General features: G+C 45.4%; 1 long non-coding RNA gene across 1 annotated transcript; it reads left to right on the top strand.

The window, feature by feature from the left end:
- The first annotated feature begins 493 nt into the window (after positions 1-493).
- On the top strand, positions 494-24,449 carry LOC144123142 (uncharacterized). The gene is made up of 3 exons (XR_013313021.1): positions 494-520; positions 20,525-20,597; positions 24,255-24,449. It is a non-coding gene; the product is annotated as an uncharacterized LOC144123142 (long non-coding RNA).
- Positions 24,450-25,589: the final 1,140 nt, after the last annotated feature.

The raw sequence follows: 25,589 nt of genomic DNA on the forward strand, positions 1-25,589 counted from the left end.
TGGTATAGATTACAGCTGATGTCGTTGCCCCGGATTCTCTTCTTCCCTACGCTTTCATCTATAGCATGTACAGGCGCATAATTGTGGCTGGACAGCTTCACATTACAGCCACCATCTTTTTCATGGCCTCGCGTGATGCCAATGCAAAATCGTCCAATTCAGAAGAACATAGCGGATCATCATTATCTGCCGCAAAATATTCCGAGACCCTGGACCAACACGCGCCATGGCATTACGCATATTGCAGCTGCAAATGTATACATTAGCGCCCAAATAATCATAATAGAGAGCTACGTGCACAATAGTAATTTTCACCGCTTTGATTAGGCAGCGCGATAAAGACTGCAGCATTGCATGTACTGCTTTCGGTCTAACGTAAATAATGAAATGTTGTTTTTACACTATGGTTTGTTACAGTGCACAGTGAAATAAATAATTGAGGCTCCTCAACATTCAATATGCTGGCTCATAAGCAGACTTTTCTTTTATTTCTACTTGCCCTTCACATTATTCTGCCGTGGTGAGTAGCCATTTTTCTTTAAGAAAATCTTGCACTGTGCTACAAGGAGAACAGAGTTTATAAAGTTTTTAAAAAGGTAAATAGTTATAGACTACTCCTTTGTGGCTGCATTTTATGCCAAGGAAAAGAATTATTTGCAAGTGAGTTTTTTTATACTCTTTAGGTAATTGTTATCTTTCTCTGGTCTAATTCTTAATTACTAGACTTATGTTATGTTTTCATGCGGGAAAGCTGGAGCATGTAATTTTCCAGCTTGTTCCTACACTGTCAGAAACTTGTACTGAGCTCCTACTAAAATATAAGCGGGGTGGTATTTTTCGTTAAAACAGCGCTGATCTGAAATCGAAGCGCACGACGAGCGCCGGAAATAGCAACCTTGTTGTGACTTTATGAATGACGCTTCCTAACGTATCCACTTTCTAGCACTTTCGTTTTCTGGCGTTTTTGTTCCGTTCATCCGCTGTCCGTCATCTTTTCTGTCGTGTTACATGTGTTCAAACAGCGAAATGAACCAAGTGGCTTAACAGAAAGCATAACTGAGCATTCGTCGCACGTCTTGTACAATGCAGGTTCGCAGGTTATCCCCGTAATTTTGTGTTTCAATCTATTGTGATTGTTTTTAGAACAGAGGTATGCTTTCACTAAGGCTTGCACACGCTTGAACAAGCAACACCCTTACTTTCACATGAAAAAAATGAAACAAGGCGCACTACAGCAAAAAAAAAGGGAGTTATGCTTGTAAATGCTAGAGCATCAGATAGGCCACCCGCGCGAATCCCAGATGTCGTCCAAGAATTGCTGTTACAAAACTCTCAACTAACTGAAACTATGTGATGTCTTCGAGCAGGTGGAATATACTAAATGTCAGCCAGTGATGTTCAGTAATAGTGTCTCCAACTACAACAGTTTTAAGAAATGTGACATTTTAACAATAAAATTGGGATACAATTGAAATATAATTAAAACAGAGGAATTATAGAATAGGAACAGAACTGCTAATAGATTTGAAATGCCTTGGCGTTACTTGCTCATGAGTTCCTTAAGTTCCCCCGGTAATTGTTCTTTTGCAATCACTCGTTATGATCCTCTTGTAACGGAACCTTTACAATGTTCTGTTGCTAGGGCAGCAAATTTACAAAAAATGCTCGAAGTGCTTTTTTGGGCAGCAGTGGAGATTAAAAATTGTGCCTTAGTCTGCTGAAAAATTGAGGATTGCTTGTTTCGCAGTATTTTTGCACGCATTCATTATTCTTTGGTATAGTTGCTCGTTTGGCTTTTAAATAGCCCAGAAGAAAGAAGTCGAGAGGCGACAAATTCGGTGGGCGTGTAGGAGAGAACATTCCCGCTTTGGGCCCGAAGCAATAAAAAGCAAAGTTCTGGCCTAGCCTGACACTATTGCTTGATGAAAAGCGCGGAGGTGCTTTATGATGTTGGAACCTACTCTTCCGCAAGTTCTTCAGGGAAACTCAGAAATCTGCAACTTAGAAATTTCTGCTTTGCAGTCATGAATTCATGGGAGTCATTCTACCACTTCTGGCAGAGTGGTGTAGCGGTTAAGGTACGAGCCACTGCCCTGCGATAGTGAGTCCTGCCTTATGTGGGGCTTCCGAGACCCGGTTGGTCTTCCCGGGCAACCATTCGCGACCAATGATTATTTGAACTGTCACCAGCCACGGTGAGCCACACACACACACACACACACTCCCAACTGAGCTATGCCAATGGCTGTCGAATCTGCTGCTGTAGTGGGTATTGATGTTTATTACCGCTAAGCGAGCCATGAGAGTGTTCACAAGCGCCACCCTCGTACTCAGCACGTCCTTTGTTACTGCGAGTGTGACGTGGAAAGTCTTCTTTTCTTTCAATATATATATATATATATATATATATATATATATATATATATATATAAACGAAATAGAGTGCGCGCAGGGTGGAAAAAGTAACAATCTTTATTCTAACGTTTCGACCAGGGTCTGGCCTTCGTCACAGTATGTGGTACAGGCGAAAGACACAGCTTTTATAAGTACACGCACGCGGTGATGGAAACATTCGGGTTGGCAGATAGCAGCGGCAAACATCTCAGTGTGAGTCGGCAGTGAAAGAAAAAGTGTTTGTAAGCACAGTCAAGCATGATTAAGGAATCATGAAGGATCATTGCAATCAAATCTTTGCGAAAGAATTGGTCGTGTGCTCAAATGCACCAGAAAAGGCGAAAAGAAAAAAAAGTCAGATAGATGAAAACACAGGTGAAAATCAGTGTTTCAACATTGTCTCATCTGAAAAACTATGGGGTAATGTGCTGAGATGTGATATCATTTCAGCGATAGAAGCAAAGAGCGCAAAACAGTGGGGGAAAAAATTAGGAAAAAAATTATCAGCGTAAATGAAACATGGCATGATGCGGTTATGACGCAAGGCAAGTCAGCTTTCCTACATTTTTATTCAGACCGCAAGAGACACTGTTGGACTTGTGTATAAGAAAGGATTCGCGAACTTCGCGTTCATGGTGGGGCTTGAAGTCCGATTCCAGTAGTTACTTGATTTTTTTCAAAAGGGTGCTTAGTATCGTTTACGTTTTTTGAGATAGGAATGTTAGGCACTGTCTTGCAATGAGCTTTATGATAATTGAAACGATATCGGAACGGTGTTTCTGTTTGGCCAATATACTGAATCATCGAGATTGAACATTCAAGCATGTAGATTACGTTGCATGTATCACATGAATAGTTACCTCGAATTTTCACAATAAAGTCTGATGCTGTGCTGGAAGCCATTGCTGATGTCGTCATCTGCGCGCAGACTTTGCAACGCGATTTTTTGCATGGATGACAGCCGATTGGCACACTTGTGCTTGTTTTCGAAGAAGTGAGAATTTCACTGAGGTTTTTGCCACGGCGGTATACACCACAGGGCGGTTGCTGAAAAATGGGTTTGAGACAATCACTTTGCATGAGGATGACATGGTGTTTTTTCAAAAAATGCCCGCGACGTTTAGAATCGATGCCGAGTGAGTAAGGACCAGGTTCATTTGTGATTGACTAGATGACTGGATTTCTGCTTTGAGGAGTGCCTCGCGGTCAAGAAGGCCTGCGCGTTCTACAGCATCGTTTATTAGTCGCGCTGGGTAATTCCGCCTAATCAGGGCGTCTCGGAGGTTGGTACAGTTTCGAAGTCGCGCTCGTCAGAACACACCCGTTTAAAGCGGACGGCTTGTCCATATGGGATGCTAGTCTTCCAGTGTTTAAGATGGCTGCTTTCGAAGTGTAAGTATTGAGGTTTGTCGCTAGGTTTCCAGTATACATCCGCGATAAGTTTGCCTTTCTTTATTGATACTGTCACAACTAGAAAGCTAATTGTGGTTGGCGAGTAAGAACAAGAGAAAGTAATGGCCTCATGCGCATTATTAAAACTAGAGATGAATGATAGAAGTTCTGCTTCACTATGCTGCCAAATGAGAAAAATGTCGTCAATGAATCGCTTATAGTTGCAGGGTTTTAATGGTTTTGTAGCAAGAAACTGGTCTTAAAATAAACCCATAAATATGTTGGCATAGTTAGGACCAATCCGCGTACCCTTTGATGTTCCGTTTATCTGAACATAGTGTCTGCTATCAAATTCGAAGTTGTTAACTTCTAATATTAATTTCAAAAGTATAGCTAGCGTGGGGCCATCAACATTAGAACTTAAGTTTTATTTCTCAAAAAACTGCACAACTGACCGGATGCCATCGGAGTGAGGAATGTTGGTACAGAGGGACGCAACATCAAGGGTTACAACCAAGGCACCCTGGAGGATGTTTAGTTCGGCTGTGTCGGATAGGAAATGTCCTGTGTCCCGTATGAAGGACTGAAATGTAGCAGGAATTTTACTGATGAGGGTATAAACGTAGCTTGACAGCCTTTCAGTTACGGTTCCTATTCCGGAAATGATTGGTCGGCAGGGTTGTTAGGTTTGTGAATTTTGGGGAGTAAGTAAAATCTGCCTGCTACAGGGCTGAGTGGAATTATTGAATTGACTGGAAATTTTGTCTAGTTTATTACCCATAACGAGATCGGATAGAGTCTATTTCAGAACAATTTTAAACTCGGCATTTGGATCGCAGTCTGTGGGACGGTAAAATGAGCTATCTGTGAGGTGCCTTTCGGCTTCAGCGGCATAATCAGTTTTCATCATCACCACGATGCCACCGCCTTTGTCTGCGAACTTTATAACAATCTTAGTTTGAGACGATAGTTTTTTTATTGCTGCGGTTTCTTTTCCAGAAAGGTTGCGGCGAAAGTTCTTTTTAGTATAATATTACATAATACTTTGTAATAATAATACTTAGATTAATTACTTGGATAATAATACTTAGAGTAATCGATCGCTTAAAGAAATGTACTTATAAAGCAGTAGAAAAAACAACCATGCCACCGGAGGGACCCGAACCCACGACCTCCGAATGTCGCGTCCGGTTTTCTCTGCTGCTTTATAAGTAAGTTTCTTTAAGCGATAGATTAATCTAAGTATTATTATCCCCCTGATTAGCACTGCACATTAAAAATATTTATAAAGAAACATTCCCCTGTGCACCTAGGTTTCGGTGATGGTTGGCTCCCTTCATAAGTCTGTCAAAACGAGTCCCTCAATTCCTTTACCTTGTCTGCTAATTGCTTAACGAGGGCCTTGGTTCTGGCAGTCTTGTTGCCATAGGTAGTATAAGAGGGCTCTCGCACAGTTTCCGCCCTCGCCATTAGATGACGTTCCACGTCACACTCGAAGTAATACAGGACGTGCTATGTTCGCCGCTATGGACGAGAGTGGCGCTGGTGAACACTCTCAAGGTTCGCTTACATCCAATAAACATAAATACCCATGAGTGCAGCAGATTGGACAGCCGTCGCCGTAGCTCAGTTGGTAAGAGCACCGGACGCGACATGCGGAGGTCGTGGGTTCGGATCCCACCGGCGGCAAGGTTTTTTTTTCTACTGCTTTATAAGTAACTTCCTTTAAGCGATAGATTAATCTAAGTATTATTATCCCACTGATTAGCACTGCACATAAAAAAAATTAAAAGGAAACATTCCCCTGTGCACCTTGGTTTCGGTGACTGTTGGCTCCCTTCATAAGTTTGTCAAAACGAGTCCCTCAATTCCCTTATATATATATATATATATATATATATATATATATATATATATATATATATATATATATATATATATATATATATATATATATATATATATATATATATATATATATATATATATATATAGATAGATAGAGAGAGAGAGAGAGAGAGAGAGAGAAAGAAGGGCATTATATTAGCCGCAGAGGAAAATCGTACTGACTTGGACCAGTGACACTGACCCCGCCGTGGTTTCACCGCCACCTCAGCGCTGACCTAACCCCCGTTTCATTTCATGGAGGTTCAGTTTCATATCCTCGTACAGCCCTTGACCTCCGCAGCCGCACGCTACCGACCTCCGCTATGCCCGCTATGCCAGAAGACGCCTGCCGCCGAGCTGTGCAGGTGCGCTCCCCAGTCTTTTGTTCCGGCTCCCTGCGGCCGCGGGGCCCCGCCCTCTTCAGCGGTACTGACGACCAAGGCGCTGAAGACTGGCTCACATCATACGAGCTAGTGAGCACATATAACAAGTGGGACGACACTGCCAAATTGAATAACGTCATCTTTTATTACCGGCGTTGCCAACCTGTGGTTTCGCAACCACGAAGCAGACTTCTCCACCTGGACTGCTTTCGAGGCGAACCTCACCGAAATGTTCGGACGTCGTCCTGTGCGCAAGCTGCGCCCCAAACACCGCTTGCGCGAGCGCTCTCAGCTGTCGGGTTGGAAGTTCACAAGCTGCATAGAAGATGTGGTAAACCTGCGTACGTGCGTCAATGCCCAGATGTTCGAGGCTGACAAGATAAAGCATACTCTGAGAGGCATTCAGGATGACGCCTTTCAGATGCTGCTGTCGCGAGATCTCCGCACTGTTGCCGAAGTCGTGAGTCTCTGCAAGTGCTTCAAGGACCTGCGCAAGCAAAGGCTAATCATTCGCCAGCACGCACCGCCTGTCGAGTCGCTTGCCGGCATGTTGGCTGCACCCGACCATTCACAAGTATTGTCGCAGATCAAAGATTTTGTGCGTGGGGAAGTTGAATGTCACCTTTCGCTTCTGCCTCGTTTCCCCCCCCCCCCTCCTCCTTGCATTCCTCGTACCTGGCGCCCGATCTTTGCACTGTACTCAGTAAACAAGTGGCTGAGGCCTTTCCACTGGTCCCTCCGCCTGCACCAGCACTGCCGCCCGCACCTATCGCTGCACCCCTGACCTACGCTGCCGCCATCGCACGGCTGCGGCCGCTCAACTACCGCCCACGCTACGCTGCAACTCGAAAGTCTGTGGCTCAAACTCCTCAGGCTCCGACGCCTTTTTTCCTACCGATTCGACAATTCGCCAACCCCTGGCGTACTAGTGACAATCGGGCTATTTGTTACTCTTGCGGATATCCTGTACATGTGGCCCCGCTTTGCCGTCGTCGTGCGCCAATCTCCCAACTTCCTGTTTACTGGCCTCCTCCCAGCGACTACTCACCGCCATCCGAGCTGCCACAGAGTCGCCCTCTTTCACCTAATCGCACTACTTTCTCAACCTTGCGCTTATCTTCTCCTCGTCGCCGCTCCCTTTCTCCCATGCGTCAGCACCCGAATCTGTCGCAAGAAAAAAACTAGACGCCGTAGTTCCTGACGCAAGAACCGCGCCAACAGCGAAATGCCCAAGGCCTCAATTATATCCCGCAAATCTGATCGCCGCTTTCGTAGATGTTGTTTCTGTTCTGGCGCTTGTCGACACTGGTGCTGCTGTTTCTGCCATGGCCGCCAATTTACCCGCTTCTTGCGAAGAGTCACGATCCCACTTTCTGGATACTCGCTGCGCACCGCAAGCGCGCAGGCTGTTGCGCCGTCAGCGAGGTGCACGGCTGGCATCGTTATTCAGGAAATCCTTTACGTAACTGAATTTATCATGTTGCCAAGCTGTTCTGATGACATATTCGTGGGTTGGCACTTCCTGTCGCTCCATCGCAGTCATCTCAGTCATTGATTGTACAAGAGCTCTTTGCGCTCAGTCGTTCTGTCACATATAATAAGGAGTAAAATAAAATTATGATGGAATGAGGCGTGAAAAAGACGACGTGGATTCACCGAAGAATAAATAAGATAAAGAAGAAGCATTCGGTGAGGTGGAGAGAAATGATTGTTGAAGAGAAGAAGATGACGACAAGGCTTACGTGGACTAACCCCAAGGCTATAAAGGGGCGAGGGAGAGCGAGGCACTGGGGGGGGGGGGGGTGAAGAACAGAGAAGCAGAGGCTCCGGCGGGTCAGGAACACTGCGGCTAGATGAGAGAGACACCGGCTACTGCTCCGGTGAGCTCGCGTTCTACGGCTTCGCATCGTGGACTTCCTGCCGTGCCTGAGCCAGTTCCGGGGAGTCAAAGGAGGACGCAACCACCTGCTACGGCCAGGGGTGTCTCCAGCGCTGTTGCCATCATTCCGAGTGGTGTCCCCAACGCCAACAACACCGGCATCACCTCCACGGGCGCTTGGACCGGGAGCTTATACGGCGCAGCCAGCGACGCCGCCAGCGACGGCAGGCCAAGGACTTCGGACGCTGCCTCGACGCCGGCTACTGGATCCATATGACGCCGAAGCCGCACCGAACCAACCGTGAGCACGAACGCCGACCACTAACAGTAGAAAGCGAGTAGTAGACGCTGGTGGCAGTGTTCCCGGGTCGTGTGTATTTATAGTCTGTGTTTTGTGTGAGTTTTGTTAGTTTTGTGTTCTAGTGTGTGTGTCACGTAGGGTGTATTAAATGTGCCTTTGTGTGGGTACACCTGTCGCCTAGTCCATTCTTTCGGTCTGAGAGTTATTCGGGGAGATGCGTGGCAGGTTCCTCGTCGCCCAATGCCCCTTCTGCTGCTCCTGCCAAATCTGTCGTTGCCGAAGGCACTGAACTGCCTGCCTATTCTTCTGTTCATGTGTCCTTCACTTCTGACCTTGTTCGCGACGGCAACGTACTTTTTACAACATAGTCCTCTTTCTGTGCCGCAAGAACCTGCCCATACCTTCCGCTGTCCTCACCCTCGTCAGCTTCTGGCCTCAGCACGTTATTCGTGACCACTCCGTGTACATATGTTTCCGCTCTGTGTCGCGGTGAGTGCCTCGGTAGCGTGCAGATCATTGATTTCTTTCTCTATCTCGATGAGACTTACGTCTCGCCGTCCGTCGACGTAGATGCCCTTAGCCCGCCAGGATCCTACAGTCGACACTTCGCCTCGAGACGTTTTCCTGCCCCCTATCGACGCCTGTCTCCTGCACCTCAACACACTCAACTTCTAGCGCTGCTTCATCGATTTCGTTGCTCCTTCGATTCCCACCAACCCGCTTTGACCCGCACGTCGACCGTCAACCACCACACCGACACCGGAGAGCACGCTCCTCTCCGTCAGCGCCCATATCGTGTCTCCGCCAGTGAGCGCCAAGTTATACAAGAACACGTTGATGTCATACTTCAGATCGGCGTGATTCAGGCGTCACACAGTCCCTGGGCCTCGCCCGTGGTACTCGTGAAGAAGAAAGATGGCTCTATTCGTTTCTGCGTTAATTACCACCGCCTGAATGATATCACGCAAAAGGATGTTAACCCTCTTCACCGCATTGATCATGCTCTAGACTGCCTTCAATAAGAACTCTTCTCTTCTCTTGATTTACGCTCTGGGTATTGGCAGGTCCCCATGGAAGCCGGCGATCGCCCTAAAACCGCATTTTGTGACCCCTGATGGCCTGAATGAAGCTAACGACATGCCTTTTGGCCTCTGTAATGCCCCGGATACTTTTGAGCGCACGACGGACAGCAATCGGTGCCGCTTGAAATGGAAGTCATGCCTGTGTTATCCCGACGACATTGTGGCCTTTTCGCTCGACATTGCGACTCATCTGTCCCGGATGAAGTACGTCTAACATGTCTTACGGACGCCGGTCTTCCGCTGAACTTAAAAAGATGACGATCTGCTGCTCGTGAGCTGACAATATTAGGCTACGTTGTGTCTAAAGAGGGCGTCCGCCCCGTCGCCGCAAACCTTCGTGCAGCGACAGCGTTTCCGTAATGTACTTACATTAACGAACTGCTCAGCTTCCTAGGGCTCTGTTCATATTTTTGACATTTTATTCGCAACTTTGCGGCCACTGTTTAACCTTTAACTCAGCTTCTCGGCAGGAACCTGGATTTTTCGATTTTGTCGCCTGCCTGCGACGACGCCTTAAACACCATGCGCAGTCTCCTCACGGCACCACCCGTCTTCCGTCACTTCGACCCGCAATTCCCAAACGGAAGTACACAAGGACGCCAGTGGCATTGGCTTTGGGGCTGTGCTCGCCAAACGCAAGTCTGGATACGAGGAAAATGTGATTGCTTACGCCAGCAGCACCCTCACGAAATCTGAATCCAACTACTCCGTGACGGAAAAAGAGTGCTTGGCCATTGTCTGGGCCCTTAGAAAGTTTCGACCCTATCTCTATAAGGCTCTCTATTTGACGTGGTCACCGACCACCATACCCTATGCTGGCTTTCTTCGCTTAAAGATCCCTTTGGTCGCCTAGCTCGATGAGCTCTCCGTCTGCAAGAATATAACATTTGTGTCTTATATCGGTCAGGGCGCAAGCATCAAGATCCTGATGCTCTGTCCCGCTCCCCGCTACCGACCGAGCTTGCCAGCATCTCCGCCCTAGAATTCACTGCACATTCGCTTACCACCTGTGACATGCCTTCTGAGCAGCGTAACTATCAATGCGCTGCAGCTCTTCTTGACTTTCTTGCAGACCCATCTACGCCTCCACTATCCCGCGCCCTTCGCCACCATGCTTTACATTTTGATATACGTGATGATCTTCCCTATCGGTACAACTATAATTCTGTTGAAGGGAAATGGCTTCTCGTCATTCCCCGAGGTCTCCGGTCCCAAGCCTGCACTTCTTTCCACGCTGACACGCAAAGCGGCCACGCGGGAATGTTCAAGACGTACACTCGCCGTAAGCAACTCTCTCATCACTCCGCTGGAGAGTTGCAGCCACTACATTGTCCGCCTCGCTCCTTCGACCGTGTTGGCATATATTTATGTGGCCCTCTACCATACACCGCTTTTGGCAACCGCTTGGACATTTTTGCCATTGATCACCTCACCCAGTACACAAGAAATTGGCGGTGGTTTCGCACTGGTTAAACCTGGAGTGACGCGATAGCTACAGCTGGCCGAGTGGAACTTGCTCAGCTGAATTGAAAAGTCAGTCTTTCGCCACAACGTTTCGCTGGGCGTTCCTTCTTCATCTTCGTCCCACTTGACACGGCGCATGCGCACAGATGTTGCAACTCTGTTTCGCAGGCGCGCCGCGCCACCGGCAGTAGCAGCTGCTCCGCACCACGTGTCGGTGGCAGCGCCGCCACACCGTGGCTGCGCCGCCACTGCCATGGTCACGGGACACCGCCATGCTGAAGGCTTGAATTGCTACGGTAATGTAGCTATCGCTACAAAACCGCCACGCTCCTGGCTGGTACAGCTCGTGGAGTGGCGTCCTTCATTTTGCAACGCTTTATACTTCTCCACGGTGCTGCTCGTGAATCTCTCAGTGAAAGAGGACGCGTCTTCTTGCCGGACGTCGTTAAAGCTCTACTCACCGAGTGCAATATAATTCATCGGAGTTGTGCAGCCTACCATCCGGAAACCAATAGTCTAACTGAACGATTTACTCGCACTCCGGGCGACATGCTGGCAATATACGATGCTGCCAACCACACGAGTAGGGACCAAGTTCGACCCTATATTACGAATGCCTACAACACTGCTACCCAGCCCAAAACCGGTTTCTGCCCATTTTCTTTGCTCTACGGGCGGCATCCACCCGCTCCCATCAACACAGTTCTCCCATACCGCACTGCCTCCTCTGAGTTTGCAACTGTTTCTGAAGCTGCCCAGCACGAAGAAGACTGCCGCCAGACGGTCGCTCACGGGAGCCGCTCAGGTGCGCCAAAACACTATTTGGCAGTGGATTCCTTCCCTTCCACTCCTCCCGACCTCTCAGAGAAACTTCTTTCGAAATACTATGGCCCCTACTGCATCTTTGACCACCAATCCTCAGTCAACTACATTACTGAGCCCTTCAGCCTGTCGTCTGATCTCCGCCGACGTGCTCACGAGGCTGTGCATGTCGAACGGCTCAAGCCGTATTACGACCAGGTTGTCTTGGCACCATGAGTGGCCAGAATGGCTTCTTTTCTACCCGGGGCCATGTGAAGAAGGGCATTATCGTAACCGCACGGCCATCGCTAAAAGCGAGAGCGTGCAGGGGTTACCCGCCCCATTTGATTTTGGCTGTTTCTGAAATGTTAATCCAGAAATTCAAGCGGCCTTGTGATGAGAAACTTCCGGAAGCAAAAAAATTGGTCCCTGTGATTCCGTACATGCATAAGGTGTCCCATGGTATAAAAAAAGTCGCAAGCAAACATCAGGTGCAGGTTGTGTTCTCGGCCCCATCAAAGTTGTCAAAGATTTGCACAATGTCAAAACCGGACAAGAAACGACCGGTTTGCCCTATTAAACATCAAAAACTGTTCACGAAATGCAGATCACAAGTTGTATATCAGATTCCTCTAAGCTGCGGTTTAGTTTACATAGGGCAAACCGGTCGCTGTTTTAATGAACGTGCCAGTGAGCACTTGCGGAATGTGCGCCAACATCATGGAAGTTTCCTTGCAGATCACTGCAAGACGTGCAAGGGGTGTAGTCCGGATCTGAGCAAATCAACTTTTTTGAAGAGCGGTAAAGACAGATTTGAGCGAGAAGTTGTGGAGGCATTTTTTATTAAGAAAGCGGGAAGCGCATGCGTTAGTAGGCCGTCCATTTCAATTAGTGACGCTGAGGTGGCGTTTCTCGAAGGCTGTCTTTAGGTTTCAACGTTTGCAAGTTTTCTGCATACATTGTTTTTCATCGATGTGTTTTATCGACCGAAAAGACGTTTGTGTAGAAACCAATATTGTAGCACTTTGACGCTGGGAGGTTTTCTCAAAGGTTTTTAATTTTTGACGATAATTATAGTACATTGACGCTGGGAGGTTCCCCCGAAGGTTTAAGTTTTCATGTCCACCAAATTTTCCGCGTTTGTTGTTGGTCATTCTTTCATTTTCACTCTTTGTGTTAAATCACGATTGTTGAGTTTGCGCGCTGGTTGCCTTGCCCAAGCGTGTGTGTATCATTTGGATGATCAATTGCTTTCATGTGGGTTGCGCAATCATTTAATCTGGGGACTTATAAAGTAAGAATAATGCTGTTATCAAGTGGATAGTGCAGAAGGCGTCTCTGGTCTGTAAAAGTAGCGCCTACTTCCGATGTTCTGACTATTGAAGAAATTGCGTTTTGTTGTGTGATAAGATTGTTGTGATACGGCTCAGTTGATGCATAAAATGTAGGGGTTTGGTGCAATAAACTTCAGTTGCAAGTTGGCGCCCGTCCTGTTGTGTTCGTGCCTCTTTGTCTTTGTCGTTTTAGCGCCGTCCTAACTTCTTTCAAGCATATCGTCTATTGACTCTACTCTGGAAAGGAGCTACTGAATCTTTCCTCCCGAAGTGCGAAAATATGAAACGCTATGCTCGTCTCTAATATGTTCCAATTCCTGCGCAAACACATTGCTTTTCGGGTCCCACACTTCCCATGAGTACTCCAACATTGGACACACCAACGTTTTATATGAAGTTAGATTTGTTTCACTTCAGGTAAAATTTAGTGTTCACCTGAGGCAGCCTAACTTCTTATTAGCTCTAGCAACAATGGACATGACACGTGGCCCCCAATGAAAGTTCTAGCTGACAGTCATCTCAAGGTATCAAAATTCATTTGTGCGTCGGAACGTGTTTCCTTCTGCGGATTAACCAAACTCTAGCGGTGGACGTTTGTGTGACGTAGTCATGAATGTTGATTTATTGCGGTTTAATGACGCTTTCAATAATTTACACCAGTCACTGATCTTACTCAAGTACTAATTATGTAAATTGGTCGTCTACTGTCTCAATCTGGATGTAAATGATGCTGTCGTCTGCAAATAATCCTAATTTAATCAACCTGTTCGCCCTTATATCAATAATGTAGAGCAGGAACAATTAAAGTCCAAGTACCGAACTTTGCGGTACCCCCAATCTTAATTGACATGTGCTGGACATATTTGCGGTGATGAATACGAACTGTCCATCGTACCAGTTATTCTCTTTTGAAACATGCCTCATCTTGGAGATAAGTTGCCATAGGCCTTCGCAAAAATTGAGAAATATACAGTTATCCGTCGCTTGCGATCACCAAACCCTCAGAAGTCATGCGTAAGTTCTACTAATAGTGTTACTGTTAACTGGCCCCGTTGAAATTTATGTTTAAGTGGATTTATTATGTTATTATCGGTTAAGTGTTGTCGGACATGGAAGGATCCCTCGTCTCCTCTCTCCTGAGAAGAGCAAAGTGAATCTGCTCCTCCGAAGCCGAGAAAAAAGCAGAAGCCACCGTTCTCGCCGACCTACACAAGAATGGCTACATACGTATCTTTATTCAACGCGTTGGTCGCCGTCAAGCTCGGAGGACAAGAGAACTAGCGAACAATGAAACAACGAAACGCGTGCGCGTTGTGCTTCCATATGTGAGGGGAACCAGCGAGGAACTACCACGCATTCTCGGAAAGCATGGAATCCACGTCGCTGAAAAACCTGTTTGGACAATCAGCCGCTTCTTACTACGACAAAAAGACCACGTCCCAAGAGAAAAACAACCGAGTGTTGTCTACAAAATCCTATGCTCAGAGTGCCCGGCTTCATACATCGCCGTAAAAATGTCAAAATGTCATCCGGGTAATGAATTCAGTAGCCAACCCCCTCGCCTAACACTGCGAGCGCGCCGACCACCGGATAGCCTTCGAGGAGGTGAGCGTCTTGGCCGTGGAGCCAAACCTGTTCAAGAGGCCACATGTGGAGTTATGGCACATCCGGCTCACAAAGGAGGCGACAAATAGGACTCCAGTAACGCTCCGCTCCGCGTACATTAGTGGACTGCGCCACGTGCTAACAAAGGGAGAGAGAAGGGAGCAACCCGCTGCTGCTGCTGGCGCACTTTAGTCACCGCTTAAGAGTGGACCGAGTTGGTACCGATGCGTTGGGTAAAGGTAAAAGATATTGGTTGGCGTCAGTTTTCTCTCTACAGACGATGAACACTCTGCAGACGATGAATACAAATTTTTCCGCCCAGACTTTGGGCTGGAGGTGCAGCGACGTGTATGGCTCCTGTAACATCACATTACGAGCTCGCCATTTCAAAGGGTGCTGAAGTACGAGCTCACCTTTCAACCTCAGACGCCCGATATCCGTCAGAGAGCCTCCACAATGGTGAATGTGGTCTTAGGAGACTCCGATGAGACAAGTGAAAGGGGTCGCTTGTACTGGGCGTGTCATGCTAATAAAACGACAATTCAATGGACCCCAACAACACCCTATTGAACACAAAATAGTAAGGTTTCAAGACGGCAGCATCACTCGCCCTTTCCTTTGAATTTCAGAGGGCACGTACAAGAGAAGCTGAAAACTTTTTCGAATAAAGAAATTTGCTTTTGTGCCATCTCGACCCTGTCTGCCGCAACGCAGTTAGGGTTAGAATTATTGCGCTGGGTGAGCGCCCTTATTGCATGAACTGAGTTATCTACACATCCGTGTGCTGTGCGATGTCAGTGCACGTTAAAGATCCCCAGGTGGTCGAAATTATTCCGGAGCACTCCACTACGGCACCTCTTCTTCCTTTCTTCTTTCACTCCCTCCTTTATCCCTTCCCTTACGGTGCGGTTCAGGTGTCCAACGATATATGAGACAGATACTGCGCCATTTCCTTTCCCCCCAAAACCAATTAATATTATTATTATTATTATTATTATTATTATTATTATTATTATTATTATTATCTACACCATAGCGACTATATACACACTCTAAGTGAGGTGACAGAGAAATACGCAGAATATAACCAACCTCGATATAAAGCGTTCATTGATTACGAGAAAGCATTTGACTCAGTGGAAACTTCAACAGTCATGCATGTATTTTGGAATAAGGGTGCACAAGTTTCTAGTGTGAAAATACTGGAAGATATAACTCCGTGTCTACCATAGTTCATAACGTTAACAATAACATTTAATAATAAAGGGTGTCAAACAGGGAGACACGATCTGGGGATACGATCTCGACAATGCTATTCAACGCCTATTTACGGGAAGCGTTCTAAGGCCTGGATTCTGAAGAAGTGAGAATAAAATTAATGGAGAATACATTTGTATTTTCGATTCTCTTATGACATTTCATGGCTATGTCACTCAGGAGATGAGCTGCAAAGCATGATGAATGAGTCAGACAGGCAGAGTAAAAGGGACGGTATTAAAATTAACACGCAGAAAACCAAAAATAATGCTCAACGGTCTTGCATGAGAACAGTTCACAATTAATAACGAGGTGCTAGGAGTTTTAAGGAAATACGTCTACTTAGGGCTGGCAGTGCCCACCAATTCGTATTTATTTATTGATTTTAATTTTACAATACTGCCTCTCTCAGCCGAGAGTCTAGCAGAAGGGCATAAAAAATGAATTCGTGTACGCATACAAGTATACGTGTGAGTGACACAAATCACGAAGAAACAACATAATTCATCAAAATACAAGAGACAAGGTAAAAGAAGCATGCAATAGAAAACAACGTAGTATATAATGACAACAACTTTGCACGTCATAGACATAGGCAAAAACGAGAAAGTTTAAAGAAGCAACTGCATTTCAATTCTATTTATTGAGAGTGCTACCAAAAATAGAATCGCGAACAAACGTTAGATGATCTTAATAAACTTTTGTGATTAACTCTAACTGTGAAACAAACCCGGATAATGAATTTGTTGCTGTTAATGATGAGCTAAGTTCATTCCATTCTCTGATCACGCGAGGAAAAAATGGGTACCTGAATGTGTCGTTAGAGAAAGAATACTTAGTTAGCGTATGCTGGTGTTGATACCGTGTTTTTCTAGCTTGCGAATATGAAACGTACTGGGTGGTATTCATTTTATACTGACAATGCAGAATTCTAAAAAGGAACTTAAGTCGAGCTTGTTTTGCTCTCGTCAATAGTGTGTTAAGGCCTGAACAAGCTAAGAGACGCGAGGGTGAGTCAGTAGGACGGTATTTGCTGTGAATGAACCTTATGGCTTTTCTTTGTACGCCTTCAAGTTTAGCTATGTTAGTTGCTGTGTAAGGAAACCAAACTGTGTTAGCGTATTCTGAAATAGGTCTCACAAATGTTGTTACGCAAGAAGCTTAATATTCATTAGAGCGAGCTTTAGGCGCCTTTTTAGATAAAATAGCTTTCGCAGTGCAGTAGATGTAATATTAGTTATGTGTGTTTCCCATTTGAGGTTAGATGTAAATGTTATGCCTAAGTATTTATGTTGATCGACCTTCGAAAGAGGCACGTTTTGTTATCATCAGAGGGAAATAACGAGAAGAATAGAAATGAAGTGGAGTGCATAGGGCAGGTTCTCTCAGGTCATGAATGGCAGCTTACCAATATCCCTAAAGAGAAAAGTACCCAACATCTGTATCTTACCGGTACTCGCTTATGAGGCAGAAACGTGGAGGCGAAAGAAGAGGTTTCTGCTTAAGGACAACGCAGCGAGATATTGAAAAAAAGTGATAGATAAAATGTTAAGAGACCGGAAGCCGGTGAAGCGGATGAGGAGGCAAACACGGATTAATGTCATCTCAGTAGAAATCAAGAGGAAGAAATTGGGTTGGGTAGAGCATGTAATGGGAATGCTAGCTAGCGGCTGCTCCTCAAAGGTAACGGACTGGATTCCGATAGAAGGCAAGCGTAGCAGGGGACGCCGGAAAGTTAGGTGGGTGGAAGAGAATAAGAAGTTCGTGGGGCTACGATGGCCACAGCTAGCCGAGGACAGGGTTAATTGGTGAGGCATGGGAAAGGCTTTACCTTGGAGTAGGCGTAGTCCCACTGATGAGGATGATGAAAATGCCGAAACGAACCAGGCTATGAGGGACACCAAATTGGAGGGATTCGAATAATTTTGGGCACATGGGGTTTTCATGAACTTACTCTTACAGAGCACACAGTACAGGTGCCTCTGGCATTTTGCCTTCATTTTGCCGGGATTGTATCCCCGTCTTTCGGGTTGAAACCGACCACCATAACAACTGATCGAACGCGGCGGCTTAGTAAAAACACTTCCGACGAGCACCATGAACTATTGTGTTAAGAGCCTGTTATAACTTGCCAGCAGTGCTTGTTACAGGGGTACACAGGATGTCCCACTTCTGGCCTTCAGAAAGTAATAAATGTTGTGCCTCTCGCGACTCCTTTTGTATTAGAATGGAAAGTTGGGCGAGTTGGTATGCGTTCATTTTGGGTGGAAAAAACAGCGCGAAAGAGACGGAAGACAAAGAAGAAGGAAACCACACGGACGAGCGCTGACTCACAACTATTTTTTATTCAGAGAAAAACAGACATTTATATTTAAAAAGTCACCTGACCTGACGTCACTCGCGCACATGCCCAGAAATACAACAGTCTAAGAATATATCATGAGTCAAGATTAAAACCTTACAACGCGATTTCAGAACTCTGTGATTAACCGAAAAAACACGAGACAGCCAGAAAAAAACAAAGGTACTAAAAAATAAAGGGACTAAAAAAACAAAACACAAATCACGTGTTGTCAAGAAAAGCGACCTCTTTATCGACCATCAATAAGGAAGGCTGACTGGTGCATTCATCCCGTCTTTTCCGAATGTGATATGCCTCAATGAGCTCCCTTGTCGTCTTATCTCTAAGAGAGCACCTAAGAGAGCACTGCGAAGCATGCAAGATTTAAAATAAGAAAGTATGCAGACCTCTAGTCGCGCGCACACGTATTTTATTCCGCCATAGAGATAAGACCACAAGGGAGCTCATTGAGGCATATCACATTCGGAAAAGACGGGATGAATGCACCAGTCAGCCTTCCTTATTGATGGTCGATAATGAGGTCGCTTTTCTTGACACCACGTGATTTGTGTTTTGTTTTTTTAGTACCTTTATTTTTTAGTACCTTTGTTTTTTTCTGGCTGTCTCGTGTTTTTTCGGTTAATCACAGAGTTCTGAAATCGCGTTGTAAGGTTTTAATCTTGACTCATGATATAGTCTTAGACTGTTGTATTTCTGGGCATGTGCGCGAGTGACGTCAGGTCATGTGACTTTTTAAATATAAATGTCTGTTTTTCTCCGAATAAAAAATAGTTGTGAGTCAGCGCTCGTCTGTGTGGTTTCCTTCTTCTTTGTCTTCCGCCCCTTTCGCGCTGTTTTTTCCTTTTGTATATTACAGTGGTTTTCAGCTGGCGCGTGTCCAGCAAGTGGCCACGCCTCTCGTGGAGTGGTCAGTTTTTCAGCGCGCTTTAAAATGCATAAATGCTTCGCGGTGTCTTGCGCTCCGTCCTTTACCACCGTCCACAATATACGGTTTTCGCCATTTTACCCATTACGCCGTTGCCTGCCCGAAGTTTAAATCTAACTCGAAATTCATCCGCCTTAGGCAGTATTTCTACGTTCAGCTGTACCTTCCAACACGTCGGAAGCAGCTTCTTGCCGCATCATGACATGCATAGCTACGCGCATAGACTGCGTGACAAATTCAGCGATGGGTGTGGTTCAGCCTTATTGCATATCACAGTGTGTTGCTCATTCTGTTCCATCAAGCATTAGTGGACCTCCTGGTTGAGCCCGCCAACATAACAAACAGGGGCCAATAGCTCGGGTTCATTTTGCTCGCGTAGCTAACCAACTTTCTCGCTCGTCTGAAAATCTGAGCCACTAGAAGACCAACCAGCTACTCACTCATCCGTTCCTTTACCTCGTAACATAGAAAACACACTTCTCTCCCGGTCGGAAGTAAACATTCTACTTAATAAATATACTACGGTGGCCTAGGGCACTATCTCAGCTTTGAAAAGCAAAATTTAAGCCGTTGATCGCTGGCTTGGAAAAACACTTCCCGGTTCGTGAACATACCAAAATTTAGGGACATGCTTTTACAGGTGTTCCTCGCGCTGACTTACAGTAAGAGACTTCGCTGTGTTTTAGTGAACAATTACTTCTTCTAATTCTTGTTCATCGATAGACCACCGAGGAAGGGAAGCTCTGGAGTTTCTCTTTACAGGATGGAACAGCTGGCTTCGGCGCAACGCAAAGTTGATAATTTCCGGGCTGAGTAGTTCAGGTGGCATGATTTTTTCATACTAAGCCAAAAATAGCGAACCTAGTATCTGCTCGTTTTCGCTAGCAGTTTGGAACATCACGGCTCACGGAATACGCTGAAGACGTCTTCCGTCTTTCTCAATTATGCCCTAGCAGACCCCTCATAGCTTCCTGATAACTTGCCAAATTAAAACCTCGCTTCTGCTTAACGCGGAAACTTGGGCTAGTTGGACAGCGTTTGAAATCATTTTTGCTACCGCTTAGTGAACACATAGACAAAGCCGTTTACATAACTGTCCTGTGTATTTGTGTTCTTTGTCTGTGTGTTCACTAAGCGCTAGCAAAATTGATTCCTCGCTTCTTCGCTAGCAGTTTGGTACATCACGGCTCACCGGATACGCTGAAGACGTCTTCCGTCTTTCTCTTCGGTTCTAGCTAACCACTCGCAGCTTTCTGATAACTTGTCACATTGGAACCTCACTTCTTCAATCGGAGGAATCGATTCTCAGTAGTACCCGCAATTATGTACATATCAGGTTAGCAGGAAGAAATGAGAGAAAAGCAAACCTACGAGTGGTTTTAACCATAAGGAAGGAAGTGCTACACTACAAATGTTAAAGTCTCAACCTTCTCCTTTACTGTTTCTCTCCTTTTTCAGTGTTACAGCCAGTACATACTGTCCCAAAGAGCCAAGTGAAGAGGAACAACGGGAGCACCCCTGTGTCGGGGATGTATGTGCTTTTATTATATTCTGCACTGCGCTCTGCATGCATACCGCGTCCCACATAATACAGGTGCTTGTACGCTTACAGTTTGCCATATCACAGATTCACTTTTCACTATTCATGGCGAGGAATGCGTAGACCTGCCAAAATTAGTTTTTCGATACTTAGCGAAACTTACCGACGAGCAGGAATAGTCTTAAAATTCATTTTTCCACGTTCAACAATGTTATTTTTGGTCATGCAAACGTTCAACGCAATGAAAGTTTATCCCTGTGGCGTTAAGTGTTCTACACTTTGGGGCCAGAAGTGTCGGCACCACATTCTCCTGCATTCTGCGTCGGTGATTGCGTCGAGCTGCTAGAAACTTTTAAACGCCAGGAATGTTGAGGTGCAAGCACGCAACGTTTCAGCATTTTAGACAGTCTTTTCTTGGGTGTCGTTTACATAACTGCGGATAATATCCCCTGGAGATCTGCGTTGTTCGCGCCCTATTCACCCACCTAATCATGGTGCCAATACCTTGAACACCCAGTTTGTGTTGTGCGCCGCACGACGCGTGACAAATATCGTCACTTGTATGCATTCGAAAGCACAATCAGTGCAAGCCATTCTTCATTCTTGTCATTAGCTGTATCATTGCAAACGCTTTTGCCTAAGGTGTGTTCACGAAACCCTAAATTTACTTGGTCTCCAAGCAAAAGATGCGGTCCTTGTTCTAGTGCTTTGGGGCCATGAATTAGCAGAGGAATGTTGTTGCCAGTGCATTGCTTTCCTGTGAGGAGAAAAGCGTTATCTGGAACATGAAGTTGCTTAATAGTACCCCGGAGGAAAACTGGTGCAGCAGCAATTCGCTTGCCATGGAGAGATGCAGGAAGGCCTGGAAGATGATGTTTGAGATTTCGCTCGGCTATTCTTCGGTATGACGCGTAGATTCAGTTGTAACAATAGCCGTCTTCTCGAGACAAACCGTGAATGAATGCGGTGTAAGTTAGCACATTGGTCTATAGCTTGCAATAAATAAAATGTTTAAATTGAAAAACTCCGTAATAAAATCATATCTGCGCATAGACGTTAGTCTTGTGCGGCGCTGCTGCCCGTCGTGAGGCATAATTAATCTTTCCCACACAACACTACCTGAACGAAATTAGAATCCTCGTCTGCCAGCATTCCAGCTGCAGATTAAGTGCCGCCAATGAAGTGCTCTTTAAAAAATCACATAGACGGTGGCACGACATTTTCTTCCTGGTAATTTGGAGAAACTATGATCCGATTGGAGTATTTTACTGGTTAAAATTTACACAAAACCTTCTTCTAGGAAATAACCTCCACTACACGTCAAATTTACGTGAAATATTTACATTGATAGATAGGACAGTTAACGCAAAGAAGGAATTTTATAATGTCTTCATACCGGTAACAAGGCCACTTAATTTCTTGATGCCCATGTTATCCCAGTAAAATTATGTTTACACTGGGAACTCGCCTGCACATATAATAAGCCGTACTGAACGGAACGGAGAGGCTGGCACTTGCACCAGAGTTCACAATAAATTACTCTGTTCAAACCGATGCGCGAGAGAATAAGCATGGCACGGAAGCATTCACTCCTGAGCTGTCGGCTCGCAAAAGGTGAAGTTAGAAATGAAGGCGAACAGGCATTTGATCGGAGGCTGGAAAGTGATTCAAAATTCTCTCCGCCTGAGTAAAATGTAAGCATAAACTCTCTTTCAGCGTGAACTTGCTTCTATTATAACATCAAAATAAACTTACAACTCCTTTTTAGGCTAACGCATACAAAAATATAATTGACCTGACTCACATATATATGATTAGTACTGCAGAAGTTAATCATTTAGTGCGTGGATCCTACTTGATTTTCCGCTAGAAATGATACGATAACTTATATTTAGGAGTCTTCAGTTTTGCCCCAAAACTTTTATGTGCATAAAAATAAAACGTAAGACGGTAGCATTATGAAGAGCAACAAGAATTCAGTATTAGGATTTTTTCGTTCAAAAATGTGACAAAACAAATACGGCCGCCTCCTCAAATGTGTAATGATGCTGATCCATACACTTTTCGCTACTGACAATCAGTGACCCCTGAAAGTAAGTGGTAAACTATGCGCCAAGAAAATTGATTCTAGAACGCCGCGCCTGTCGACTCTCAACGCCACCTTGAAAGGAACGTCAAATGGTCCGTTGCCTACCCGTGGTGTGTCGAAAAGAAATGTACAGTCAGAAGCTGGTAAGCGGGGAAAGAAACTGAGCCGCGAAAGTGGTGTCATTTGATCAGCCCTCAAAGACGCCACTAAAGGCTTTAAGTATCCGTAAAAGAGCTCTCGTTTTAAAGTTTCCGGTCACTCTGTTGCAAATGGTGCTCACTTAAATAAAGTTCTCTGATAAACACATGCACTGGAACATTGTTTGAATTTATGGGGCTTTACGCTCCAAAGCAACTCAGGCTATGAGGGATGTAGTAGTGGAGGGCTGCGGATGATTTCGGCCACGCGAAGTTCGTTATCCTTTGTGCAGTAGCAGGACACGCATCCTACTTGCTTCAAGTGCCGCGAAACGTAAAGCCATGTACCTGCCCATCATATCTTTACATGGGGAAGACCACCGAACTATCAAGCATGTCATTCAGTTTGTTTTCATATTTCGCTAAGTAGCCTCCTTGGTGTTCTTTGTGTTTTTATAAGCGGTAGTGCAGAGTTTTACGAGGCTATCCTTAGTTGGGAAAAACTTTGTAACATTGTTGAGCTTTAGATATAAGGATTTTACCATCACTAAACTGACTTGTTATGTTTCTGTACGTAATATTTAATTAACATACAAGCTGCTTAACACATTCACAACACTGAAGTAAGAATACATACCACAGTTGGGCTCCTGATACGAAGCCCTTAGGTCCTTAGGTAGGACTTCGCACCCCACTTCTCTGCCAAACCATTGGTCGAAACAACTTGCAAATAACGTCTTTAAATTCTTAAACCAATTTCTTGCGCAACTCTGCTATTCTCATGCATGAGAGACATGAACGGAGCTTGCACCTTTAAGGGATAACGAGAAATGACATCGCACATACACGGGCTTAGATCTACATTCGAAATACCAATACGCCTACAAGGGAGTAAAAAGGGAGGAAACTGTCTTCTTGCGTACACCCTTTTGCAAAAGGATGTGCGCTAGGTAGTCCCGTGTTGCTGTCGAGCTGAAAAATGTGCCTCATCAGTTTTTAAAACGGAAAGTGAGTCATTTACCGCTTCATATATTATTGTTTTTTTCTTTTTTTCTGTTCTCAGTTTCTTGGGCAAGAAACTCAGAGTCCTAGACATCTCGATTTAATTCTAATTTCAGAGTTTATTTTCTTGTCACAATTAACTGCATCAAACGCGTGATAACTCACTATTACGTTTTGTGGATAACTATAATAAGGGCCGCAACTCACGTTAGTGCATTGATTTAGGGTTGCTTCCATTTGTGGTTTGACAGTTTATTCATATTGGTGTACCCAGCTGGGGAATACACCTTCCTAGATGATGGCTCAGCTCTCATTCCTGCTAAGTTTTTTTTCCACGTAAAAATTTCCGTTCATTGCCGTACTCCGCTTTGAAACAGATACTCCTGACACATATTCACAATAACAACATTGTTCTTGTAGCTTTGCGGCATTGGCAACTGCAGGCCCCCATGTCACTGCGACAGTGGAGCTCATCATTGCCACGGATACTGCCGCCTCAGCAAATCAGTGAGTGCGCAATGACCAGGATTAGAGCCGGTGAAGCCGTCGATTTCCTTCTACTACGTCGCATAGACACGTGTGCAATTCAGGCGGCGTTAAAACAGAGCTCTTCTATTCTCTCTCCTGCAATAAATAAAGGTTACCACACGGGTACTGAGTGTCTGCTTCGTGATACAGCGGATTAAATTTTAAAAATCTGAAACATGCCTTTAGCACTCTGAAACCATGATATTGTCACCAAGCAATGCATAGGGCAAGCCGTAAATGCGCTTTGTGCTCTATGCACAACCGTGGTGTGGGTTGCGATTTGCCGCTTTTCTTAGCCCGAGTGGGAGGACTGCATGTTAAAGAGAGTTCACAGCCGGCGTGTGCTTTCACGATTAATAATTGCAGTGGAAAAAAAAGGAGCTGAAAGCGCTGGTCTGGAGGCTCATATTGAGATAGCGGGCTCAATGCAACTGGCTTTGTTATATGCACCAAATGATTTTAGCTCACTTCGTTCGAGTGCCCGTTATCTACGGAGAATTTATATCATACAAATTCGATATGCAGATAAACTGGTATCAACGCTCCACACGCTTCCGCGAGAACAACGATCAGCCGGCTGACGTGTCTGGAAGTTTATGCATGCACTCCCTGCCGAGAGCTGTACATTCTGAACCCGAATACGGCTATATTCTATTGCCTTATAGCGCACACACCTTCATAAAAGAGAATGCGGTACAGTAAAGTTCACACCCTTTAAACTACTTCCAGTTTAGAGTTTAGGCGGCACACAGCAGACTGCGCTCAAGCGCAGTCTGCCTTGTGCCGCCTACACTTTCTCTTACAACTGACAAGAAGCAATTCATAAAACACATAAATCACAACGACGACGGCTGAGTCCATCTGAAGTGTCGTTTGCGATTATGCCTACAGTGAACAAACGAACGATAATCGACCGTACAGAGCACCGTTTGACGAGCAATGCTTGTGCAGTTTTTCGCTCAGACGAGATGCATTAGGAAAGGTAGCTGCGCGCATGCCTTAGAAGATCCCTCGCATCTTACATTCACACTTCACAACGGCCCAGAGTACACCGCAGGCAACACGATTGCCTCGCAGTAGTCGATGTATACGTGCCGTACGGAGATCTGGAGTTTGTTTTGCGGTTTGTGTCCGTCCTTGATCACTTCACGTATTTTCGTTGGCACCAACGGACTCTACCTCTAAAGCAGACATGCGTTGCAACAAGACGCACCCACGATTGACGCA

Source organism: Amblyomma americanum, chromosome 3, assembly GCF_052857255.1.
Source record: "Amblyomma americanum isolate KBUSLIRL-KWMA chromosome 3, ASM5285725v1, whole genome shotgun sequence".
In the NCBI taxonomy this organism is placed as follows: Eukaryota; Metazoa; Arthropoda; class Arachnida; order Ixodida; family Ixodidae; genus Amblyomma; species Amblyomma americanum.